Source organism: Macaca nemestrina, chromosome 15, assembly GCF_043159975.1.
Source record: "Macaca nemestrina isolate mMacNem1 chromosome 15, mMacNem.hap1, whole genome shotgun sequence".
Taxonomy (NCBI): Eukaryota; Metazoa; Chordata; class Mammalia; order Primates; family Cercopithecidae; genus Macaca; species Macaca nemestrina.
In genome coordinates this window covers 64,171,132-64,182,215 of record NC_092139.1, presented here as the reverse complement: position 1 = coordinate 64,182,215, position 11,084 = coordinate 64,171,132, and the positions used below count along the sequence as shown (strand labels likewise).

Genomic DNA, 11,084 nt, shown 5'->3' with positions numbered 1-11,084 from the left:
CACAATCTAATTTTAGGATGCTTTTATTACCCCTGTCTCTGAATTATGATACAGAAATTGAATGTATAGTGTGTTTCTATTGAAATTAGTTTTTTTTCACTGAGCATAATTCACCTCAGGCTCATTGGGCTTGTTGCGTGTATCAGTAGCTCCTTTTTATTGCTGAGCATTAAGTATTCTCTGAACATACCACCTGTTTATCTCATCATCACTTGATGATTCTGTTGTTTTCATTTTTTGCTGTTATGAATAATGCTGCAGTGACCATACTTGAGAAAGTTTTTGTCTGGACATATACCTGAATATCTCTTGTATGTATACCTAGGAGTATAATTTCCAGGAATAGGGTACATTTGCACTGAACTTTGAAGAAGCTGACCAGTTGTTTTCCCAGGTGGCTGTACCATTTTATATTCCAGCAGCACATTATGAGCGTTCAGATTCTCCACATCGCTACCAACTTACTGTCTTCTTGATGTTAGCCATCGTAATAGGTGTGAAGTGGTATCTCATTTTGGTATTTTTTCTTTTGTTTTGTATTTCTCCAATGACTATTGATGTTGTGTTACCTTTCACTTTTTCTTTTTTAAACAGAGTCTCACTCTGTCACTCAGGTTAGAGTCCAGTGGCATGATCTGGGCTCAGTGCAGCCTCAACCGGATGATCCCCCTGCCTCAGGTCTTGAGTAGCTGGGACTACAGATGTGCGCCATCATACCTGGCTGATTTTTGAAATTTTTTTTTTTTTTTGAGAGATGGGCTTTCCTCAACGTTGCCCAGGCTAGTGTCAAACTCCTGGACTCGAGCAATCCACCTGCCTAGGCTTCCCAAAGTGCTTGGATTACAGGTTTGTGTTATCTTTCAGTGTGCTTATTGGTCATTTACGTATATTTTTTGGAGTAATGTCTATTTAGATCCTCTTCCCATTTTAAAATTGGGTATATGTTTTTATTATTGAGTCAGAAGAGTGTTTTACATGGTCTCGATATAAGTCCCTAATTGATTGATGATTTTAAAAAAAAATGTGTGTGTGAGACAGGATGTCGCTCTTTCATGCAGGCTGTGGTGTAGGATTTGGGAATATTTTCTCCAATTCTAATAATTCTACATTATTCTTAATATATAAGTTGTCTTCTCTCTTTCTTGGTAGTATCGTTTTGAGGCAGAAAAGTTTTTAATTTTGAGAGAAACCAGATTATTCTCTTGGCACTTGTGCCTTTGACTTCACTTTTTTTTTTTTTTTTTCTGGGACGGATCTCGCTCTGTCGCCCAGGCTGGAGTGCAGTGGCGTGATCTTGGCTCACTGCAACCTCGCCTCCTGGGTTCAAGCAATTCTGCCTCAGCCTCCCAAGTGTCTGGGACTACAGGCACGTGCCTCTGTGCCCGGCTAAATTTTTGTACTTTTAGTAGAGATGGGGTTTCACTGTATTAGCCAGGATAGTCTCGATCTCCTGACATCGTGATCCACCTGCCTTGGCCTCCCAAAGTGCTGGGATTACGGGCATGAGCCACCGAATCCAGCCTTGACTTCCTATTTAAGACACCATTGCCTAACCCAAAAGCATGAAGATTTTATTTTGTTTTACTTTTATTGTGTGTGACATGTCTATATAAGTGTCTGCGCATTTAAAAACTGTGTTCTTCTTTTACAAGTTATAGCTAAGTCCTCGATATGTTCTGGATGCAAGTCTTTTATCAGAAATAAGAGTCTGCACATATTGTTGCTGTCTGGCTAGTTGTTTCATTTTCTTGGTGGTATCCCTTATAGCTCAAAAGCTTTTGCTTTGGTGAAATTCAGTTTTTCAAGTTTTCCTCTTATTACTACGCTCTTGGTGTTGTATCTAGAGAATCTTTGTCCAACCTAAGGTCACAAATGTTTAAACTCAGATTTTTTTCCTGAAATTTATAGTTTGATCTGTTATGTTTAGGGTAAGATCCATTGTAAGTTATTTTTTGCACATATTGTGAGGTAAGAGTTTAAAGTCATCATTTTGCACGTGATGTACCAGCAGCATCTGTTGAAAAGACCATTCCTTCTCCACTTACTTACCATAAAACCTTTTTCAGAAATCAACTTGTGGGCTCAAGTAATCCACTCAACTTGGCCTCCCAAAGTGCTAGAATTACAAGCGCGCAGCACCGTGCCTGGCACTAGTTTGTATATTAAGGGATTTATAGCTTATATGTTCCTTTAAGCGCTTTAACCTGTCTTTAGGTTATATGTGGGGCCCAAAAATTTTAATCTATGAAACACAATTTTACATTGTTGAAAAATAGTTGATGTCTCTGGGCTTAACCTCTTGCAGAGGATGAGAGCCAGTTGTCGGTTGTGTTCTATCTGAATTTTCACTGTTGCAGATCCTGGCATCGTGGGGCTTTTAACTGTGCTTTCACATGAGTTCAAAAAACATCTTCCGGCTCAGTGTGATGACTCATGCCTGTAGTCTCAGCACTTTGGCAGCCTGTGGCATGTGGATTGCTGGAGCCAAGGAGTTAGAGACCAGCCTGGGCAACATAGCAATACTCCACCTCTATAAAAAATACAAAAATTAGACAGGTGTGGTGGTGCATGTCGGTCGCCTCAGCTACTCAGGAAGCTGAGACAAGAGGGTCACTTGGGTTCAGGAATTGCAGGCTGAAGTGAGCTAGGATTACACCATTGCACTCCAGCCTGGACAATAGAGCAAGATTCTGTCTTTAAAAAATAAAAATGTATATTCTACAGTGAATTTCAGGTTTAGGATTTATCCAGAAACACAGGATAATTTTATAAAAAATCTTAATTCATTTTCTCATATTATTGAACTAACTAGAAATAATGTATCATCTGGGTATCTCATGAAAAAGCAGCAGAAATCCTTAATATAATTGGTTGCAATAATATTATTGCAAATGCCAACCCATTATTATCTAATAGTGAACCACTAGAAGCATGCTTCATATGAAACAGATACACATTCCCCCCAGGTACTCATCAGTTTCCTAGATGTTTAAACCAGTGCAGATTACTTGTAAATAATTAGAAAGTAAAGGGCACATCTTCTTTTGCAGGTTATATGATTATATATGTAGGAAACCAGTCAGAATCATTTAGAAAATGAATAAAATCCAAACATTTATAATCTGACATTACTTCAAGAAATGTTAAAATCCAGATATAATAAGACTTTAGATTAAAAACAGGTGAAAAAAAATACACTTCAGTTTCTTTAAATGTATTCTATGCACACATTTGACCAAAAATCTAAATGTTTTGTATGGCAAAACCAACTAAAATGTGTCAAAGGCCATGTAGGAGAAAGGGTAGGCTATTTGCAATAAGATGACAAAGAGTTCGATTTGCAAAGAACAAATCCAGGCTAGGCACGGTGGCTTACACCAGTAATCCCAGTTCATTGAGGGGCCAAGATGGGAGGATTGCTTGCCCTCAGGAGTTTGAACCCAGCCTGGGCAACAAAGGAAGACCCCCACTGTATAGTTTTTTAAAAGAAGCAATCCACAAAATAAATGAGAAGAGACTCAAGAAATTCTCAATCTAATTAAAGAAGTGGAGCTAAAAATCTAAGAATTAAAATGTTTGACACCTAGTAGGTTGGCAGACGGTAAATTTTGCTTATGCTCAGTCTTAGCAAAGGGTTTGGAAAAAAAGGCAGGTTAAGACATTGTTTATGTGCATGTAGACTATAACTATCTTGTGGATGGTACTTTGATGAAATCTGTTATTTTCAAGATACGTATATTCTTTAACCCATTGCTGCTTTATAAAAAAGATAATTAACCTATAGTTCCATTCTGGAAATTCTATTCATGTTGCCAGTAAACACAAAGCGATGGCTCTGTTTATATTCATATGGAAATACCTGTAAGATAGACCACAAGAGAAAAGCTTGATATAGAAGAGATAAATAATATTGTAATTCTTTTACATTTTTGTTGTAAAATCAGTTACAGTTTGAAACAATTTCAAGCTAACAGAAAGCCCCCAGAAAGCATCCATGTACATGGTGCAATAAACTTTTTCCTGTACTATTTGACAGTAAGTTGCCAGCACAATGCCCTATCTCTCAGCTACTTCCATGTGTAATTTTTATAAACAAGGACACTGGCCTGTGTAACCACAATACAGTCAGCACAATAAGGAAAATCATCGTGTGCATGCGCACATTTACATCTGTATTTATCTGTGTTCTTACACAGGTTGGAGGCCAAAAGCTCATACCTGTATCTTCACTTCTGTTCTTAACATCCAGGGCTTGTTTTTTGTTTGCTGGTTTGTTTCTTTTCCTATTTATAATTCTTTCATAGAACCATACTAACCAGATATTTTCAGCCTGTTGATTTATTCCATCATTTCCCCAGTGTTTATCTTGCGTACTAGTGCCACCATCGAGCCTCCCGCTACTTGACCCATGTCCTTTACTCACATGGGACACTCCTTGGTGGGCTGTTACCACCTTGCCTGCCACTCATCTGCCTCTGTCTGCCCAGGGACTTGGCAACTTCTCCTGCTCCTCCTGAACCTTCTCATCCTGCTGTGCTTCCCGGGGCAACCACCTGCCACACTTAGCACCATGTAATGGCATCTGGAATGAATTGCTGGGGAGAGGGGAAGGACTGTGATAATATGAGTGTGTGCATGCATGTGAATGAGCTTTTATGTATGTAAGTGTATTTTGGGAGAGCTGCAAGAAACTATAGAAGTATTATTATTTTTTGTTTTGTTTTGAAACAAACTCTCACTTTGTTGCCCAGGCTAGAGTGCAGTGGTGCAATCTCAGCTCAGGGCAACCTTCGTCTCCCAGGTCCAAGTGATTCTCCTGCCTCAGCCTCCTGAGTAGGTGGGATTACAGGTGAGTGCCACCATGCCCAGATAAGTTTTATATTTTTAGTAGAGACTGGGTTTCACCATGTTGGCCAGGCTGAACTCATACTTCTGACCTCAAATGATCCACCTGCCCTGGCCTCTTCCAAAAAACTAGAATACTAAGGTGTCTGAGGAACAACTCTAGGCCATGGCTGCCACTGCACCCACTCTCCTTTTGACTTTGGAGGTGGGATACTGTGTGGCTGGCACTGGCGGCTTTGGGGCATAGTGAAGCTGTCGGTAGTGTCAGAGGCATTGCCAACCAGATGCATATCTTGTTATTGGAGGGCCTTCCTTCACCAGGCAGAATGAGGGTACCAAGGAGTGACCTTGATGGGATTAGGGTGCAGACAAGGAGACCAAAAGAAGGCACAGATCCCTCTGCCTTCTCTGGCCTGTTGTCTCCACATAGTGTGTTCTTGTGGCAGAGACTCACACAAAGCCAGTTGCTGTGCAGAGCGCAAGCTTCAACACAAACCCAGAGGATGGGTTTGCAGCTGAGAGACATCAGCTTTGATGGCTAGCCACGGCTACCCTCTTTGGCTACTCAGGAAATATACACACCCTTCCCTGCACATGTGACTTTCTGTACAACACAACTGTTCCATCCAACAAAGTGCAACTTCCTACAGATAAATCACTTTTTACCATCTACTCAAAATGAGGAGATGTAGTGTTCCAACAGCCACACCTGTCTCTGGGAGACTGACTAGTCATGAGGCGTATCACGTACTCTTCAAATTCAATCCTAGCCTATTTGAGTAATCTCTAGTCTAATGGACAAATGGAAAAGAAACCTCCAATAAAACTTCTGTAAAATATTGCACAAAAGAAGGGAATAGTTAATATATGCAAATACATAATCTGCATACAAACACATTCATAACAGGAAAGGAAGAAAATACGTATAGTTGCTACAGCCTATGTTTCTGCAACTTCCAAGACTTTTTTTGGATTTAACCTTTTTAATTCATACATTTGTACATATTTATAGGGTAACTGTGATATTTGTTGTATGTATCATCTGTGGTATGATCAAGTCAGAGTAGCTGGGGTGTCTATAACCTTGACTATTTATGATTTCAAGTTGTGTCTTCTAACTAATTTGGAATGTACAATGCATTGTTGTTAACTATAGTCATTCTAATCTGCTGTCAATTGTCACAAAAATTTATTCCTTATTTAGTTTACTACCTTACATTAACGTTTTTAGTTGTTTTTTTTTTTTTTTTTTTTTTTTTTTTTTGAGATATGGTCTCACTCTGTCACCCAGGCTGGAGTGCAGTGGTGCAATCTTGGCTCACTGTGAGCTCCACCTCCCGGGTTCACGCCATTCTCCTGCCTCAGCCTTCCAAGTAGCTGGGACTATAGGCGCCTGCCACCATCCCTGGCTAATCTTTTGTATTTTTAGTAGAGACAGAGTTTCACTAAGTTAGTGAGGATGGTCTTGATCTCCTGACCTCATAATCCACCCACCTCAGCCTCCCAAAGTGCTGGATTACAGGCATGAGCCACCGTGCCCGGCTTTTCGGCTTTTTTTTTTTTTTTCTTTTGAGACAGTCTTGCTCTGTCACCCAGGCTGGAGTGCAGTGGCACGATCTCTGTTCACTCCAAGCTCCGCCTCTGGGGTTCATGCCATTCTCCTGCCTCAGCCTCCCAAGTAGCTGGAACTACAGGTATGTGCCACCATACCCAGCTACATTTTTGTATTTTTAGTAGAGATGTGGTCTCACCATGTTGGCCATGCTGGTCTTGAACTCCTGACCTCAGATGATTTGCTTGCCTCGGCCTCCCAAAGTACTAGAATTGCAGGCATGAGCCACTACTCCCAGCCTAGATATTCAATAACAAGGATTTTGTTTGCCTATTTTGACCTTCAAATGAGAGACATTACCCAGTATGCACTCTTTTGTATCTGGCCACAAAAGTCCGCTTCAAATTACCTATCCTAATTGTGGGCAAAGCTTTATGCAGAAAGGTATGCTTTGTCCTCTTGTTAATAAAAGAGATTTATGAGGAGGAAAAACAAAGCAACGTATCTCATCATTGAAATTGCCAAAAATTATACCATCTCTACTCTGGAATATTGAGTTTTTTGTTTTGTTTTGTTTTGTTTTTTGTTTTGAGACGGAGTCTCGCTCTGTCGCCCAGGCTGGAGTGCATTGGCGTGTTCTCACTGCAAGCTCTGCTTCCCGGGTTCATGCCATTCATTTTCCTGCCTCAGCCTCCAGCCTCCCTAGTAGCAGGGACGACAGGCACCTGCCACCACGCCCAGCTAATTTTTTGTATTTTTAGTAGAGATGGGGTTTCACCGTGTTAGCCAGGATGGTCTCGATCTCCTGACTTCATGATCTGCCCGCCTCAGCCTCCCAAAGTGCTGGGATTACAGGCGTGAGCCACCACGCCTGGCTGAAATATTGAGTTATTAAAACTGATGTATATAAGGGTTTTTCAATGGTTTTAATAATAGTATTTTTAGTATTCAGTGAACTTGGATTGTGACTGAATTTTCTTTAATTCTAAAGATAAGAATTTGCTGGAGAAAAAAAATTAGCAAGTAATTGCAGAATATTAATATGTGGCTAAAACTTTGTCTTGGTTGGGACTATAGGCAATTCCTACACTCTGCTACCTAGCAAACTTGTGTCCTTTCTAAGACTTTAAAAGTCTTTATTTAAAATGGGTATAGATTGCTGTATTTATAGGGAGCATGGAGAGGAGTTCCCTACACAATCTAGCTGAAAGCCCTGACACGCAATCATATAATTTCATTTACTTTTATAGGCATTTCCCTGGAAGTGGCAGCAGTGACAGGAAAGGAAGAATCAAGATCCCAATTATGATTTATACCACATTCAAGGTAATAAGGGTTAATGCAATTTTTTTATAAAAAATATTTGTGGTTAAAATTAAAGTTTATCAGTTGCTTTAACTTCTAAAGTAGTATTTTATCGATTAGTTCTTGATTGACATGTGTATTTGTAAATCAGTCACTGGGATAAAATATTTTTTAAATGTGGATATAAAGTCAACTCATACAATTCAGAGGATATGTAAAATAGTCATTCATGTTTGTAAAAGTATAAACAGAAGTTGTGGCACAATTTAGAATTCAATCCCAGTCTCTAGTGTTGCAAAATAAACCTATTAGGCAAGTGCCGATATAATCAGCTTAATTTTTTATCAATGCTTAATTATAGTAAATTAAATATTTAAAGTATAAAATCCAGTTAGTTTTGAGATGCACATACCTAATAAACCATCTTCATTGCCACCAAGATACTGAAATATCCATACCCCCAAAAGTTTTCTCGTGTCGCCTTGTAATTCATGACCCTGCCCAGTATTTAGGCAACATGCTGATTTTCCATTTAAGCTTAGTTTGCATTTTCTAGAAAGTCATATATATGATATATGATATGACAACATGTGGACTATTTTCATGGGGTGGAGATTATTGTGGCTTCTTTTACTTCACATAGTTGTTATGAAATTCATCCAGTGTTGCATGTATCAATAGGAGATTCCATTTTGTCATTGATTAATACACTGTTGTATACCTGGGTCAAAATTTGTTCATCCATTTGTCTGTTGATTGCCATTTGGGTTCTTCCAGTTTAGGGCTAATGCAAATAGAGCTACTATGAACATTTGTGTACAAGTTTTTGTGTGGACATAGGCCTTCATTTCTCTTGAGTAGATATCTGGGAATGGAACAGCTGGAATCTATGGTAGGTATATAACTTTTGAAGGAAGTGCCAAACTGTTTATTTTACATTTCCATCAGCACGGTATGAGAGTTTTGGTTGACATTCTTGTGAATACTTGTATGGTCAATCTTATTTTTACCATCTTAAGTTGATATGCAGTGATTGCTCATTGTGGTTTTAATTTGCAATTGCCTAATAGGTTTATTTTCTCTCAAAGGATAGCTTTATGAGGTCTAGAGAACACTGAAAGTGTTTTGAGTAAATCTGGCTCATAATTATGTGAGTATGTGTATACACATATTAAGCCATGTCCAAGTGGATTTCATGTTTTTAGCAGTTTTCAGTAATTTACTGCTTGTGACATTAGGAATTAATTACGTTCTTTTTTTAATAAGTTGGTAAAATATGCCAGTGAAACCTTCTGGGCCTTGAGGTTTCTCTGATAGTAAGTTTCCTAACTCCCTTTGTTACAAAAATTACCCTCATCTGGATGTGCACCCTATTGTCACTCCCCAACCTGAGGTGGAAGAATCACTTGAGCCTGGGAGTTCTAGGCCAACCTGGGCAACATAGTGAGATTCCATCTCTTGGGAGGCTGAGGTGGGTGGATCATCTGAGGTCAGGAGTTCAAGACCAGCCTGGCCAACATGGTGAAACCCCATCTCTACTAAAAATACAATAACAACAACAACAAAAAATTAACCCAGCATGGTGGCAGACACCTGTAATCCCAGCTACTCAGGAAACTGAGGCAGGAGAATCACTTGAACCTGGGAGGTGGAGGTTGCAGTGAGCCAAGATCTTGTCATTTCACCCCAGCCCGGGCAACAAGAGCAAAACTCCATCTCAAAAAAAAAAAAAAATGTTTTAATCGATACAGGGCTATCAGTTTTCTCTTCTGTGAATCTTGTAATGAATCTCAAAATGGATACATGACACATTTTCCTATTTAAGGTAAAGTACACATTTATACCTTAGAATAGTCAGAAGTCAGGTTCTTATTGTATGATTAGTAATGCAAATATTGATAAGGTCATGTTGATACTTAGTATTGAGAAGAATTCTGAAATATTCACTTGTTCATCTGTAAGTTTCATGAATTGATTACCTTTTTTGGAATTTTTCCTGGTGTTCCCAAACTTGATACTTACAGGCTATTTGTAACAGCTTTTACTTCGATCTGCTCTGGTTTTTAGCACATGAAATGGATTTTCATTAGGTTCAACGTATAACATATATTCAGTTGTTTATTTCAGATTTTAAAAGAACAGAAGGGGCCTATGGAATCATTGCTTACTTTGAAACCAGCCCGGTAGTCCCATAGGATAAACAGAAATTTAACCCTGCTGTTAAAGCTTGAAACTTGTATTTATCTGCCTTCCCTCAAAAAAAGACCTTCAGGAAGTATCAAAGAGCTGAAACTCACCAGATCACAGTGCCAGATGCTTCCTTGCTCTTCCCTAATTCCTGTTTTCTTATACAATGTTACATTTCTTCCTGCCAAATAGACTCCCAGTTTTAGTCAGTGAAGGAGATGGATTTAAGACTGAGCTTCCCTCTCCTTGGCTGCACCACCCGGGTTACAGCCTTCTTCCTTAGCAATACTTGTCACTGGGTTTCTGTGCGGTGAGAAGCAGGACCCAGACCAAACCTCTTTTGTTTCGATAACAACATGAACGACCATCTTAACTGTTACTCTTTACTGAAAAATTTTACTTTTCAACTGCTGGCTCATTTTTCACTATCTCTCCTTCCTTTGACCTCACATCTCTTTTTTCTTTTTGATTTTACAGTCCAGAACTTAATGCTCCATAAATTCAAATTTTAAGGTTAAAAAAAGAGGAATAACTAATATTTACACTCCCAGAAAATGTGGTGCATATACACCATGGAATACTATGCAGCCATAAAAAGGATGAGTTCATGTCCTTTGCAGGATGAAGCTGGAAACCATCATTCTCCACAAACTAACACACAAACGGAAAACCAAACGCTGCATGTTCTCACACATAGGTGGAAGTTGAACAATGATAACACATGGACACAGGGAGGGAAACATCACACACCGGGGCTTGTGCGGGGTGGGGGGCTAGGGGAGGGATAACATTCAGAGAAATACCTAATGTAGGTGACAGGTTGATGGGTGCAGCAAACCACCATGGCACGTGTATACCTATGTAACAAACCTGCACGTTCTGCACATGTATCCCTTAAAAAAAAAAATCTAACTCAGGAGATTGCTTTGAGGATTATATAAGATAATGCATATTTAAAAAGGGAAAGAAAGTGTGTGTAGAGAAAGTATTATTTTTTAATGAACTGAAGGTTGATTCATAGGTATATGTTTATAGATTTACCTAGAGTTTTGAGTTCATGTGCAGTTTTACAATGTAAGTGGAAAAGAATCTGAAGGTCATTGTGACATAATAAAGCTAGATATTGAAAGCCAAAAAGATTTGGCCTCAGTGTGGCACTTTGAATACTAATCGCTGAATGACAGTTTTTCAGACT

At 39.1% G+C, this 11,084-nt stretch overlaps 1 long non-coding RNA gene across 30 annotated transcripts in view; it reads left to right on the top strand.

Annotated features, from left to right (window-relative positions):
- The first annotated feature begins 274 nt into the window (after nucleotides 1–274).
- Nucleotides 275–11,084, top strand: part of LOC139358577 (uncharacterized) — a 102,809-nt gene continuing 91,999 nt past the window's right edge. For 21 of the 30 annotated variants that reach the window (XR_011613754.1, XR_011613752.1, XR_011613740.1 and 18 more), the window contains exons 1-4: nucleotides 277–494; nucleotides 595–846; nucleotides 4,752–4,849; nucleotides 7,648–7,723. This is a non-coding gene — a long non-coding RNA (uncharacterized lncRNA). Of the gene's footprint in view, nucleotides 495–594; nucleotides 847–4,411; nucleotides 4,573–4,751; nucleotides 4,850–7,647; nucleotides 7,724–11,084 lie in introns of those variants that run through there. The other 9 variants (XR_011613763.1, XR_011613741.1, XR_011613739.1 and 6 more) reach the window with 4 other exon arrangements.